Genomic DNA, 16,644 nt, shown 5'->3' with positions numbered 1-16,644 from the left:
ATTTTTGTTTTTGTTTTTGTTTTATCTAAAGATCAATAGTAAATTACAAAACCTTTCTAATGTCCATTTCTGATGCTTAGGATTCCTTTTTTGTATCGTTTTAAGACACTGTCACCCAGGCTGGAGTGCAGTGGTGCGGTCACAGCTCACTGAACACTTGACCTCCCAGGGTCAAGCAATTCTCCCACCTCAGCCTCTTGGAGTAGCTGGGATTACAGGTGTGTGCCACCTGTGCCTGGCTAATTTTTGTATGTTTTGTAAAGATGGGGTTTCCTCATGTTGCCCAGGCTTGTCTCGAACTCCTGGGCTCAAACAATCCCCTCCCAAAGTGCTGAGGTTAGGTATGAGTCACTGCACCAGTCCTGACTGGTGTTTAAAGTTTAAACTGACGAAAGTATTAGGTCAAGGCTAAGGAAAGAAAAAAACAAAAACAAAATATCACAGTAATATAGTCTTTAAATTAAAAAAAAAACTAAAATACATGTTGCATGTAACACTCAGAAACACTGAATATTCAGAAAATATTCAGACTTTTTCCAACTCCACATATTGAAACATAACGTTTCTTAACTAGTTCACTCAATTGTCCATCCTTTAAAGTTAGAATTAGATTTATATATGCATTTTTATAAATGCATTCTTTCATTTTTAATCACGTTCAGGTCTGTATTACTCTGTTTTAATGCTGCTGATAAAGATATACCCAAGACTGGGTAGTTTATAAAGAAAAACAGATTTAATAAACATCAGTTTGGCCTTATCTTCATGTCTTGTATTATTTATATGTTACGTTTTAGAATATCAGAGGTCTCTGAAGCACTTAGAATTATTAAGTACCATCATAAGGTATGTGGATTTTCTGTACTCATCATCATTAGTAGTGGTTTAACTTAGGTTTGGTTATTGAAAGAGCATATGCAAGGCACTTACCTGGTAATCAAAACTAAGACTTGACAGTGAATTTTTTGTAAGGCAATTATGGAATACAGTTTTAAGGTCATAAATCTTAGACTACCAAAATCAACAACTAATAATGTCATGAATCTGAAAAATCATTTCTTTACCTTTAACTTAATAATTATAATGCAGAGAATGACCTTGATTTACTGGATATTTCTAACTATTCTAATCACCTATCAGAGTAATCCTGTAAAATAAAACTATAGGATATGAAATTTGTATCCTGTTTTTCATTAAATAATTTTTCCTTTTTGTTTAAATTATATAAATCTAGTATTTTAGAATAGCCAATCCTTACATTCTTGCATTTTTAATCACTTTCAGGTCTGTATTAGTCTGTTTTAATGCTGCTGATAAAGACATACCCAAGACTGGGTAATTTATAAAGAAAAACAGATTTAATAAACACAGTTCCACATGGTTGGTGAGGCCTCACAGTCATGATGGAAGGTGAAAGGCACTTCTTACATAGCAGCAGGCAAGAGACAAATGAGAGCCTGAGAGTCAGCAACAGGGGAAACCCTTTATAAAATCATCAGACCTCGTGAGATTTACTCAGTACCATGAGAATAGTATGGGGGAAAATCATCCCTATGATTCAATTATCTCCCACCAGGTCCCTCCCACAGCACGTGGGAATTATGGGAGCTACAATTTAAGATGAGATTTCGGTGGGAACACAGTGAAATCACATCAAGAACTTATGATGCTATAACTCTCTTTTCTTAAAAATAACTAAGGAGAAAATACTGTATATTAACCCTTCATAGCTTCTAAAGTACACAACACAGCTGTCAAAACGAGAAATAAACAACAGATAATTAGAAATAAAGTAAAACTCTATCTTATCTTAATGTCCATAGGTACGCAGATACATGTAAAATGCAAAATAAATCATAATAGTGTATCTTAATATTAGAATAAACATCCAAGTTTATTTTTTTTAAATTTTACACTCTGGTAATGAACTTGTAATACATTTTTTCTTCGGTAGGGAATACAAGTCTCAAGAAGTTAAGATATGTATGCAAAATTACAGAATCATTCAATAACACTGTGGACAGTATCTTTTGTAATCTAGACATAATTTTTCAGAATATTTGTTCTTATATAAATAGAATAATGTTTGTTGTAATTTACCACTCTGGCATTAGACAATAAAAGAAACTAAAAAACAACAGTCTCAATGTTTTTCATGTGAATTGTGATATGCAGAAGAAAGGCCCCCAAAAGATTTCCATGCCCTAATCCCTGAAACCTGTGAATTTTCACATTGAATGTGTATGTTACATGCAAAAGGAAAATTGTAGATGATTGAGGTTAAGGGCCATGAGATGGAGAGAACAGCCAGAATTTTCTGGACATGCAATCTAATCACATGTATCCTTAAAAGCTAAGAATATTTCCTTGTTGTAATGAGAGGGGAAATGTGACCACAGAAGGGTGAGAGATGCAGTGTGTCTGGCTTTGAAGATAAAGGGATGGTATCACAAGTCAAGGAATCTGAGTGACCTCTAGAAACTGGAAAGGGCAAGAAAATGTATTGTCTCCTACAGCTTCCATAAAAGATCATGTCCTGCTGATGAAACGGGAAAAGTTCCCTTGTCCCTCCTCAGGGCGTGCAACAGGGGAAGTGGCTCGCTTCTTCAGTGCCCCACTGCTCAGACCTCTGGGGAAGCATACAGACAGGCAGATTGTGGGGCTACGACCCCGCAGCGGCATCTGGGAGTGGATGTTTACAGTTTCTGAAGCTCCAGGGGCTGTCTGCTACCGTGTGCTTTTTTAGTTTTGCCATCTATGGGCAGCTTGTGTTAACCAGCTCAATTAGACCCTCTACCTTGTCACAAGGACAGAGGGCTTTCTGTATCCCAGGTTCTGGCCTTGGTGTACCAGAAGAATAAGATCACCTGTGGGATTGGACGAAGAGTGCAAGGCTTTATTGAGTGGAAGAAGCTCTCAGCAGATGGGGGAGCCAGAAGGAGATGGTTTTCCCCTGGAGTCAAGCTGCTCAGCCACCCGGGCTCTCCTCCTACCTCTCCGGCCGAACTCTGTGAGTCCACAGGTGGATGGCCTGCCACCGTGCTGGCATCTGTCCGGTGTGCTCTTCTACCGGCATGTGCCCCTTAACATCCTCTCAACATCCAACTCCTTTTGTCTCTGCCAACTAGGGTCGCAGGGTTTTTAAAGGCACAGGATTGGGGCATGGTGGGCCAGGGTGGTCTAGGAAAATGCAATATTTGGGCACGAAGGCAGGAGAGCCTGTCCTCACCTAGGTCCATGGGCAAGGCCCGGGCATGGAGTCCTCACCAGGGACCTACCCTTCTCTACCCAGCACTTTCCTGTCCCTCTTCCATATCACTGACACCTTGATTTTAGCCCAATGGAATCTATGTTGGATTTCCAACTTATAGAACTCTTAAGATAATAAATCTGTGTTGTTTAAGTTACCACATTTGTGGTCACTTGTTGTAACAACAGAAATGGATTATGTCTAACAATTTAATACCACAGTATTCAAATTATGTGTGCCAAATTAAAATATTAGTGCCTATGTTGTACATAATTTTCCATAGTAATAGATACTATAGAGAATTTTCTCAAATTTGAGTATTCATATTGAAACTGTCAAAATATATAAATATGACAACAATTTATAGCATAACAATACAAATTATTTAATAACTTACAAAGGCATGATTATTTTCTTTTGAAAAAGTCTGGTATCATGCATAGGAATTTGCAGCACTTTTACATAACAATGTTTTAGGGATATTTTTACATGAAAAAATATTGACCTAAAGACTGATGGCTGTATTAAAATAATTTACCATAACTTATTTAAGAGCATTTTTTCAAGTAATTTGTGGTGTTTTTAATGTATGCCATTATACATAATTTTACATAAATATATATGTACTAAATATATTTCACTCGATTTTTTTACCTTAAGAAAAACTACTAGAAGTTAAATTTTTCCTTAGAAAGATATTGCTTTAATCCCAACATTGTTCTTTAAACTGGATATTAAGTACAGAGGCCCTTCTCTTTGTTACATAACTTCTGTTTGCACAAATTGAAACTAATTGGGAAAAAGTCAGTATATTCTAAAATAAAATTAACAATTCAAATTATTTGCAAGTATATGGAAAACCAATTGCCATAATCAATCAATATCTTGAGGTATGATTGCACAGAAAATAATAGTTATTAAAAATATTTTATTTTGTTTTTGTACAGTGATTGTTTTCCCTGCCTCAGCTACAATGATTTTACTGTTAAACACTTTATTTCTTATCTTCTTTCAGTTAACCTTGCCTAGAAATTGAGAAAATAATAAAAATGCCATGTTTTTAATAATCAAAGTATAATATAGCAGAAAAATCAAATTATTAGAAAAATTTTAATATAAATGTATTAATATGTAAATGTTAATTTATTATATGTGAATTTTATTTATTTGTTTAAATAGTGAAAATTATCTAGACAACACAAGCAAACAAACAAAAAGCACTGGAAAAATTCTATATCCATAAATATACTATTACAAGAAGACCACATTTTCAGATTACAGCATGGAAATAAAAATCTACCTTGGAGATTGGGCACAGTGGCTCATGGCTATAATTTCAGCACTTTGGGAGGCCGAGGTGGAAGAATCACTTGAACTCAGGAGTTCAGGACCAGCCTGGGCAACAGAGTGAGACCTCATCTCTACAAAAATTTAAAAAATTACTTGAGCATTGTGGCAGACGCATGTAGTCCTAGCTAATCTGAAGGCTAAGATGGGAGGATCGCTTGAACCCAGAAGGTCCAGGCTGCAGTGAGCCATGATCACACCACTGTACTCCAGAGTGAGTGACAGAGTGAGACCTTGTAAAAGAAAAATAAATACATTTGGTAGAGGAAGTCGATATCCATACTCAGCCTCTTCTTTCTAGCTTCTTTATGCTTTTATTAAGGTTAAAATTCTGTAATGTCTAATATAAATATCTGCAATTTTGAGGAAAGCAAACAATTTCCTCCCATAGTGTCAATTCCACAAACATATTTCTACTAATGAATAGAAGAAATCTCTACTCCCTTTTTGTGCATTGAAAATGCTCCTGTGACTTCTTGGTAATCATAATTAAAATAGAAAATGGTAACAAGAGCAACACTATAAGAACGACAACCACCAAAAAAAAAAACCAAATCAGTTAAACCTTTACATACTCAACGTACAGACTGCAGTGTTTTTAACTCTAAATTTTTTTCTAAGACTTATTAGATCTTTTCACTCTAATTAGAACTTTTTGTTTTCTTTTATTCAAAACTTTAACAATTCAAGTACAGATTTATAGAAAATTATTTTACCCTAGCAATTAGAATTTTTTTTTTTTTTTTTTTTTTTTTGAGATGGGGACTTCTTATGTTACTCAGGCTGGAGTGCAGTGGCGCCACCCTGGCTTACTTCAACCTCCATCTCCCACATCAGCCTCCTGAGTAGCAGAAGATGGTGCTACAGGCCCGCATTACTATGCCCAGAAAATTTTTTTGTATTTATGTCGAGACAAGCTTTCCTCATGTTGCTCAGTCCAGTCTGGAACTCATGGGCTCAAGCAATTTGTTCTCCTTGGCCCTCAAAATGTCGGGATTAAATGCATGAGCCACCACACCCACCCTAGAAGTAGATTTTTTAAATAAACTCTATAATGTGAACAATTGAGAGCATTGTGCATTTTTAGGTTTTAGTTTTTCAATTTGTACGCATTGTGTTTACAATTATCTATCCTACATTATTTGCACATTAATTAGGTTTTTCCTATATTTTAAAATGGGTGTATTTCTTTTTTCTCAATATCTAGAGATAATGTGAATATTGATTCCTTTACCATTTAGTTGAATATGTAGAATTAGAATTATATATATTTTACTTATAACAACATTTACCTCCTCCTTTGTGAATTAAGAATGCTAGCATGGACTTTGTATGCTGGAAATAATGTATAAGCACCCTCATAATTAATTATCAAGGCTATTTATTATTTAGAAGAAAAGTGCCAGCAATCAATGTCTTTAAACACAGTCTTTAAAAAAATATACTGAAACTGTATTATTTACTGTATCAATCTGTCTTCCTAGTAGAAACATAGTAAAATAAACTGTCAGAGAATTATTTTCTGCTCATGTAAAATAAAACATTACATGTCATTTTGGGATATGTAAATGACCTGAAGAACCTGTAAAATAAATATAATATGTACAAAGGCAATACCACAGTCAAAATAATGTTATTTAAAATAGTTTGTTTAATATTAAGCAGTGAAAAGCATTTGGGCACTATGTCTGGAGGAAAAAGAGTGGGTGAAAAATTATAGTTTATCAAATACAAGTTTCAAAAATAGACTTATCCATTCTCACTAACTCAAGACCTAGTGTTTTACTATACTACTTATTTTAAGCATTTAAAAAAAAAACATTAAAAATATCTGCTAAACCTAGGAAGCACATATAATGCAATTCAACAAATTTCATAAAAATGATTTATCTATAAAATGTATTTGTTTTGAATTTTCAATATTGTATTAAATTTGCAAATTCGTTCATATTAAATCTCAGTATGTACTTTTTATTTGTATTCATGGAAGAGTTTTCAGTGTGAAATACCATGGTTTCAACAGCCAGCAAGTTTCAGATTCTCTTAAACTGAAGAATTGTCTATCATTTTCATTAAAGGTAAACCAGTATAGTTTCAGCTTTTGAGGGATAAACAAGTATTTTCCCATTATGATTTGTTAGACAAAGACAAAAAGTGAAGAACAGTAAGAAGATAAAACTAAAGATGTGAAACCAAAAATAAAGAGTAAATAATATATGTGTTTTTAAAGAAAAATTTATCTTTAAATCAGTTATTGTGTTAAGAATTTTCATTAATTTTGTTTTAGAATTTTTGATCCACTTTCACTATTTTTAATTATTAAAGCAGTTAATAATTGCTTTAAGAAAGAGTAATTGAAATTATCAACTACAAAAACATATTTTTAATTTTACTGCTGAAAACATTTAAGTGAGTTCAAATTGCTTTAGAAGAATAGCTAAATTCTTTAACATGAAAAATGAAGTTTGCCTGACAGTTGCTTACTTATTCTCAGTTCTGAACAGCCCCTATATTAATCTCTGCATTCAAAATACAAACATCTAAAAATCTCCTAACTACAGAAATATTTCCCTGATGAAGCTAGTAAATCATAAACAGTATCACAACCTGAGACAAGGCAATTATTAACCTTATCAATTTAAAATATGCAGGAGTGGTAATCTTTTCACATTCCTTTTAATTTCACTGGTCTGGTACCTAGAAAAAGGAGATATATGCTGATGAATTAAATTATTACATATAGGACATTTTCTCTCTTGCCATATACTACAGCCACTAGGTTTCTGAAGGTTCTGAAGAGATAACAGGTCACATTTGGGAATACTGCTCGAATATGTTTACGTAGGGATATGAATTTTTCCAGTTTTGAAACGGTGTGCAAAAAATGAAAAGGCTCAACAGCAGGTACAGTCTGTAATAGAGTAGCTTTGCCATCTGGGCTATATGACATGGCAGACACTATGGCCCTAAAAACATCTGTGGTGAGAAAAGGTATGAAATTGAGTTAATGCAATCCTAATTAGGAGAAACACAACATAAACCCCATGAGTGATGAAGCAATACCAAGCTATCAGCAGGAGATTATTATACACCATTCAAATACACCTGACTATGGAACGCCAAGTGACTACACAGTCAGAACTGAGCATCACAAGTTGAGTTCTTTTACATCACCAAGCCACAATGTTAGGTGAAGTCATCAACATTCCATATTAAGATGAAAATGTATACTTGAGATTCAGCATAAAGCGGTTTTGAGGGCACAAGTAAGTTATACAAACAGATGGGCACTGTTTTTATTTTTCAATAGTGTGCACTTATGCTTGCCCACTAGGTCATCCCCATGACCATATGAGTGCATTCTTATGGCAAACTGGTGGAGAAAAAGTTAGGTTCAGCTCGTGAGCAGATGAACTGAGAATGTCAGTGGAAACAAAACAGAAACTATGGCTGCATACAGCCCAATCTGTGCCCTGAAAGAGGGTAGAATAGAGAAATTTTTGCAATAGGCAAAACTTTGACTAGGGTACCTAACCAGCCACTCTGTGCAGTAAAAGAAATAACTCATAATAAATACATACCGACTTCTTTTTAAAAATCTGTAAATTTACAGGGTAGAAATATAGCTTTTTAGCATGGATATGTTGCCTAGGGGTGAAGTCTGAGTTTTTTTGTGTCACTCCCACATGTACCTATTAAGTAATTTTTCATCCCTTACCCCACTCTTACCCTCTCACTCTTCTGAGTCTTCAGTGTCTGTTATTCAACACTTTATGCCCATATGTATGCATTCTTTACCTTCCACTTATAAGTGAGAAAATACAGTGTTTGACTGTTTCTGAGTTTTTTCATCTGAGATAATGGCCTCTGGTTTCATCTATGTTGGTGAAAAATGTGTAATTTCATTCTTATTCATGGCTGAGTAGCTTTTCATTGCATATGTGTACTATATATATCTATGATGTTTACTTTATCCAGTCATTCATTGATAAACATTTAGGTTGACCCCATCTCTTTGTTATTGTGAATAGTGCTGCAATGAACATATGCTTACAAGTATCTTTTTATATAATGATTTACTTCCCTTTGGGTAGATACTCAGTAGTAGGAATTGCTAGATTGAATGGTAGTTCTATTTTTAGTTCTTTGGGAAATCTCCATACTGTTTTCCATAGAGGTTGTACTCATTTGCATTTCTACCAACAGGTATAAACTTTCCCTTTCCTGGCATGCTCACCGACATCTGTTATTTTTTGACTTTTTAATACTAGCCATCCTGATTTGTGTCAGATTGGTGTCAAATTAGTGTCAAACCTCATTGTGCTTTTAATTTGAATATTTCTGATAACTATTAATGTTGAGCATTTTTTCACATACTTATTGGCCATGAATATGTCTTCATTTGAAAAAACAAGAAATGGGGAAAGGATTCCCTATTTAACAAATGGTGCTGATAAAACTGGCTAGCCATAAGTAGAAAGCTGAAACTGAATCCCTTCCTTACACCTTATACAAAAATTAATTCAAGATGGATTAGAGACTTAAATGTTAGACCTAAAACCATAAAAACCCTAGAAGAAAACCTAGGCAATACCACTCAGGACATAGAGGACATAGGCATGGGCAAGGACTTCATGTCTAAAACACCAAAAGCAATGGCAACAAAAGTCAAAATTGACAAATGGGATCTAATTAAACTAAAGAGCTTCTGCACAGTAAAAGAAATTACCATCAGAGTAAACAGGCAACCTACAGATTGGAGAAAATTTTTGCAATCTACTCATCTGACAAAGGGCTAATATCTAGAATCTACAAAGAACTCAAATAAATTTACAAGAAAATAACAAACAAGCCCATCAAAAAGTGGGCAAAGGATATGAACAGACACTTCTCAAAAGAAGACATTTCTGCAGCCAACAGACACATAGAAAAATGCTCATCATCACTAGCCATCAGAGAAATGCAAATCAAAACCACAATGAGATACCATCTCACACCCATTAGAATGGCGATCATTAAAAAGTCAGTAAAAAACAGGTGCTGGAGAGGATGTGGAGAAATAGGAACACTTTTACGCTGTTGGTGGGACTGTAAACTAGTTCAACCATTGTAGAAGACAGTGTGGCGATTCCTCAAGGATCTAGAACTAGAAATACCATTTGACCCAGCCATCCCATCATTTGGTATATACCCAAAGGATTATAAATCATGCTGCTGGCCGGGCGCGGTGGCTCAAGCCTGTAATCCCAGCACTTTGGGAGGCCGAGACAGGTGGATCACGAGGTCAGGAGATCGAGACCACCCTGGCTAACGCAGTGAAACCCCATCTCTACTGAAAAATACAAAAAAACTAGCTGGGTGAGGTGGCGGGCGCCTGTAGTCCCAGCTACTCGGGAGGCTGAGGCAGGAGAATGGCGTAAACCCCTTAGGCGGAGCTTGCAGTGAGCTGAGATCCAGCCACTGCACTGCAGCTTGGGTGACAGAGTGAGACTCCACTCACAAAAAAAAAAAAAAAAAAAAAAATCATGCTGCTATAAAGACATATGCACACGTATATTTATTGCGGCACTGTTCACAATAGCAAAGACTTGGAACCAACCCAAATGTCCATCAATGACAGGTTGGATTAAGAAAATGTGGCACATATACACGGTGGAATACTATGCAATCATGAAAAGGGATGAGTTCCTGTCCTTCGTAGGGACATGGATGCAGCTGGAAACCATCATTCTTAGCAAACTATTGCAAGAACAGAAAACCAAACACCTTACGTTCTCACTCATAGGTGGGAATTGAACAATGAGAAGATTTGGACACAGGAAGGGGAACATCACACACCGGGGGCCTGTTGTGGGGTGGAAGGAGGGGGAGGGATTGCATTAGGAGATATACCTAATGTAAATGACGAGTTAGTGGGTGTAGCACACCAACATGGCACATGTATACATATGTAACAAACCTGCACGTTGTGCACATGTACCCTAGACCATAAAGTATAATTAAAAATAAGCATAATACATTTATGCTTTATTTCTTAAGAAATTTAGACTCTGTATGGATGGATACAGGTTCGTGTAGGGGAAGCTTTTCCAACATGGGATAAACATCTCAACTTTAAGCTCTACCTGCCACCAAATTACTTTGAGTTCCTCATATCAAGAGAACACTCGGCAAAAAAAAAAAAAAAAAGACTCACCATCCTGGCAGAGCTAATTGGCACTTATCATCAAGAGGACATAATGCTGGGTTTTTGCAAAGAATGCAAGAAATAAAACGTTTGGCCCCAGGTAGTCTACTTTGGGGTATCTTTTATTACTCCTTACCTAATCTTTATAAAAAGTGGCCAGCATGTGCATTGTGTCCAGGATTGATGTTTTGGGGCACTAACGTTATACGTGGAGTTTTTTTCTAAACCAGACTGCTAACTATAGTCTGACCAGTATGGCCTGAATATTCTCTTCAGCCTGACTGAAATTTAGACAGGCTTCTTCTTGACTATAGGTCCCTGGCCTCCTTTTTTTACAGTATTTACTTTAAAAAACTTAAAATTGCAAATTATTTCTCTGCCCCTGTCAGTGTAAATATTTTCTCAGCTTCTTGCCAGTTTTACCACCCAGGAGTTCTTTCTCAAAAAATGTGGAATCCGTCTCTTTGAAATGTAATCATCAAGAAAGATAAAACCTCTGTCTCTCAGTGTCTATGAGTAGGTAGGAATCTAACTTTGATAAAAGACAATTAATATAGACAGATAGCCTAATCACATTGACTAGTCTTCCCCCTTAGATCCTCTAATACTTTTGCGCTAGCTCACATCAGCATTTGAAAGTCTTCTTTTCTTTTCTTTCAGTTGAGTTGAATTTCTCTTCCCTGTGGCAATAGCCTTGACTCCTCTTGCAATCGTTTTGGGTAGCCTTCCTTGTCATTTTTAACAAGTGTTTGGTGCAATTTTTCTTTGACAAGTCCTGGAGAAGCATATTCTACATGGGTTGAACTTACACTAAAAAGCAAGTGAATATGAGTGGCACAAGTGGTTGACAGTAATGGATATTGCAGGGCAGCATGTATATTTGCCTTTTCAATAGGCACTCGTTTTCACAGCTTCCTGGTGTTGACTGCTGATTGCTCATAGAGGCACCTGTCTCTGAGACACACCTTCATACGAATGTAGCTGCCTCCTGTGTCTAATAACTGACCAATGAGAAGTTACATATCCCAGCTTCTTTGCTGTAATTTGGGACAAGTCTGAAGGGTCACTCTAACTCCAGAGATCCTTTATTGCAACTGTATTACAGTTTAAAAGTCTCTCTCTAGGTGTAGACTTCCTTTTTTCCACTCTCGTACAGGTATTACTCCCAAGGGAACTTCCCAGCAAAACTCTAACATGCAAATTTCTGTCTCAGAGTTTGTTAACAGAGATCACAATTTAAGAAATTCTTCATATGCAGGCATTCTTTAAACGACATCCATTTTTACTATTTTTACAATGTTAAACTTCACCCCAGCTGTGAACCTGGATTACATAACTTATTTTCTTGATGGAGAAAACAGTGTTTCATATTAAAAATGCTGATATAACTAGTCAAATAGGGTTATATTTATCTTCTTAATTTTACATTGACAACAGATTTAACCAATAGTTTTGTTAGTGATAGAATATTTTTATAAAAACACTGTTGCACTTAATATTTATTTAGGTCTTTCCCAGTTTTGTTACATGCCATGTATGTGTTTTTAACATTTTTGAAAACTATAAAATAGTAATAAGTTATACAGTCTTTATTAATGTTCTAGGAAAGGTCATTTTCTACTGCATATTTTCAAACTGCTGATTTTACTAATTATCATGTTTTGTACATTTTTATTCAAATTGTTTTAATCTTTTTGTACACTCAGACATCTTATTTGTTACGTAACTGTTTGAGAGTGTTTATTTACTCCCGCTTGCTTAGCAGCAATGCCAATTTTCTTCTGACTGGGTTGATTTTGTATGAGGTACTCTATTCTAAAAGCAGCTGACAAGCTGTCTTGGTGCTCTGAAATTGCCTAGTCTCATAGCTTGCCTTTTCTGTCTAACATCAGAGTATGCACAAAAGTTAGTAGTCTTTGTCTCTTCATTGTTTTTTTCTTGGTGATTACTTTTCTCAGAACAGGAAATTTGATGGAATCATTTAGAGTTTAGGAGTATCCTAAATATTTACCTATGTGTTTATTTTCACTTTTCCTATTATAATGTAACCAATGATCCAAAGGACCCTGTGTTTCAAAAATTGTCTATAATAAATCCATCAATGTGCAGGACATTGTTCATAGCAAGTACTCCAGATCTTTAACAAATGCATTCTTGGACAGACATGAGCTCTAAAAATATTAAACTTTTCTATATTAAATCTATTATATTTTTAAAAAATACTTGACACTCAATTTATTACTAAAAATTGTCCTCCAGGGTACAGCATTTATTTGTCCTCACTCTCTCCCCAGAATCTCTGGGAGTGTTTCTGTTATTGTGGAGGTAAAAGGGGATCTGGGGACAGGGTGGGACATACCATGGAGACTGGGTGGTCACAGAACACACACACACACACACACACACACACACACACACACACCCTACAACGACAGCTACCAAAATAACCAGCATGGTGTTGGGACACTTCCCCGGGGGGGCTAGAATTACCCATGGTAACCTGTGACCTGCTCCCTGAGACAGGGATGGCCAGGCAGGTCGTGTGGGGAGGCAGGAGGACATTTCTCCATGTTTAAATTTTCTGTAATAAATCTGTCAACATGCAGGACACAGTACACAGTAAGTATTCCAGATCGTTAACAAATACTTGCTTGGACAGAAATGAACTCTGTAAATATTGGCACATCATTATAATATATTTTAATCTCTTGATGCACACAATTATACTTAGAACTGTATTTTTGGTTTGGTAAAAACTTATCTGACAATTCTGGTGCTACTTAGAGTTCATCAAAGCTTAGAAACCAAAAGCTTGATTATTACATCGAAATACTTTCTAGAGCTCAAACATAAATGCTTAAGAAACAGCTCTGCAAAAACAATCTAATTTCGAATCTAGTTTCTGATAAGGCCCATTTTTTGAGAAGCTCTCCTGCTTTACTAAAATATATGATTCTTGGCTTACACAAACCACCCAAAGAGAGAGAGAGAGAGAGAGAGAGATCATGGACACATTTTAGCCTCTGGTTTTCTTTTTCCAGAATCTCACCTGAAGCTCAAACAGATTATCAAATAGATTTGGCATCAATACTTCTCAAGTGACTGATAACAAACTCTCTTAATGTCAAAAGTCATTGAATTGTTCTATAAGGAAGAATAAAGCCATACCTAAACATATTAAAATATTATTCACTTTGACAATAGAAGTAGTTCCAAGACATGAACTACTGCTGTATTAGAAAGGGGAAGCAATCAGTATTTTTCATCACCTAAGAATCTCTATACCACAAAAAAAATCCATCACTTCTAATGAAATTGGTAAGTACCTAGGAGGCAAATGTCTGTTTTTTTTATTTCTAGTCTGAAAGCTGGCTTAAAAAGAGCAGATGTAGTTAACTCACATTCCCATTAATGAGAAAAACTTACCTAATAGTGAGTATATTTATCAAGTCTTTTAAAAAAAAATTAAATTTTCATTAAGATTTCAAGGGCTATTATTGTTTTATTTTAACTAGATATGTAGGCTATTCTTAATATTAAAATTGGAGATAATAACACATTTATTTTTATTTAAATTATATAGATTATCCAGTAAAAATATTACTTAGCCTTATTTGTCTAAAAGATGGCTATATTTTTGAATTTATTTATAGGTTTTTTTAAAAAAAATTACAAAGATTGCCTTCGATTCCTGCTTACAAATGATTATCTAGTACAATTTATGCTTTACTTAGTGTGTAACTGGTTTATCATTATCCGTGGTAATAATTACAGATCATAGTTTTTAGTGAATTTAAGTATTCTTTTAACAAAAGCAAATGAAGCCACGTGTGTGCAACTTTTTTATTTTAAGATATTTACAGCAGGGCCCAGTGGCTCACACCTGTAATCCTGGCTCTTTGGGAGCTGAGGTGGGCGGATCGCCTGAGGTCAAGACTTCAAGACCAGCCTAGCCAACATGGTGAAACCCCATCGCCACTAAGAATACAAAAATTAGCCTAGTGTGGTGGCAGGCGCCTGTAACCCCAGCTACTCAGGAAGCTAAGACAGAAGAATCCCTTGAACCCGGGAGGTGGAGGTTTCAGGTAGCCAAGACTGCGCCACTGCACTCCAGCCTGGGCAATAGAGCAAGACTCTATCTCAAAAGAAAAAAAAAGATATTTACTAGAGATTATCTATAACTATCCCCCTCCATGGTAACTTGGGTACAATTGGAAACTACATTAACACTTTCTGGCTGATAATATCCTTAGGGAGTAATTTCCAAAATGAAAATTATCCATAAGTATTGTTTTAAATAGTAAAGCTTCTGAAGAGTAAAACTCCATATGTCATTTAAAAAAGTATTTAAAATGAATAAAAATGTAACACGTTATAATTTTTCAGGAAAGTAAATTGGTTATACATTTTTACTTCATAAAGCTAGGCTTTCAGTAGCTGTAGCTTTTCTATATAACACTTATTTCAATTTTAAATTATACATTTATCTGTGTGATTATTTGATTAGTGGCAGCCGGTCTCATTAAGGAGAAAACTTCATGAGAGATAAGAGCATATCCATATTGTTCTCTATTTGTCCCCCAAATTTCTCTTCCTGGCACATGGACTTAATTTAATATATTTACTAAATAAATTAAATAACAGAAACTGAAAAACTGACTCTTACGAAATTATTTTTATATGACCAGGAATTGGACCAATAAATAGAAACAAATGTAAAATGTAACAAATTATCATATGAGTTTAATGACAGTATGATGCACAATTTTATGTGCAACCTTATGCTTTAGGATATTCTGACACTAGACAATTCCAAGTATGATGGATAGATAGATAGATGGATATATAAATATTGATATGTTTACATTTCTGGATTTAACTTTTCTAATTTCAGAGGTAAATTTGAAATCAGAATTATTTGGCTTTCTAACCTTTCTGTAATAATAATTACTAGCAATTTATAACAAAATTTTGTATTGTCTCAATTAGATTTTGCTTTATAAGCATAATCATTTTTTATAAGATTTCAAAATGTATTTGTAATACATAGCCAGAAAATAGTGAGGCTGTGGCAAATCTTTTATTTCCCTCACACATTTGACAAGGCCTAAAGCATGCAATTGGGGCAAAGTTTGAAGCTATTAAAACAAAAAAAATATATAAAATTGTTATATAAACATAATTGTCCCTTTGAAATGTAACTGTTTTGCAGTCATTAAAAAGTTTTATTATGTTCCCATAAGAACCAACATTTTATTTAATTATATAGTTTACAACAGATATTTCTGAAAACATACATAGATATAAGTTACATTACTACATGTCTTATGAATTCATTAAGCTAAATTGTAGAGATCACAATTTTCTACTTTTTCACACATTTTCTACTTTTTTTCCCCTGAACGTATAGTACTTTTTTCATTAATTTTTACAATGTTTTCTAATACATTTATCTGAGATTATAGCATATCTGTATAATATAATCAAGTTGTACACCATGATGTTATGGATGTGTATCAAATCTTTTGTTTGATTATCATAAATTTTTTATAAATTAATTTTATTTGTTGCATAAGTAGTATGAGCACTTAGAAGAGATTTCTTTTCATAAGTATATGTATTAATCTTTTTGGGCCACCATAACTGAATATCATACACTGGGTGACATAAACAGCAGAAACTCATTTGTTCGCAGTTCTGAATGTTAGAGGTCCAATATCAAGCAGCTGGAAAATGTGGCTTCTGGTGAACCTTCTCTTTCTGACTTGCTGATGACCCCTTCTCGCTGTGTTCTCACGTTACCTTTCCTTTGGTACACGAGTGAAGGGAGAGGGAGAGCGGGAGGGAGGGAGAGAGAGAG

The sequence above is a fragment of the Trachypithecus francoisi genome, unplaced genomic scaffold (genome assembly GCF_009764315.1).
Source record: "Trachypithecus francoisi isolate TF-2019V2 unplaced genomic scaffold, Tfra_2.0 Lachesis_group1, whole genome shotgun sequence".
Lineage (NCBI taxonomy): Eukaryota > Metazoa > Chordata > Mammalia > Primates > Cercopithecidae > Trachypithecus > Trachypithecus francoisi.
The sequence above is the reverse complement of the archived record's forward strand: the minus strand, read 5'-3'. Positions refer to the sequence as shown.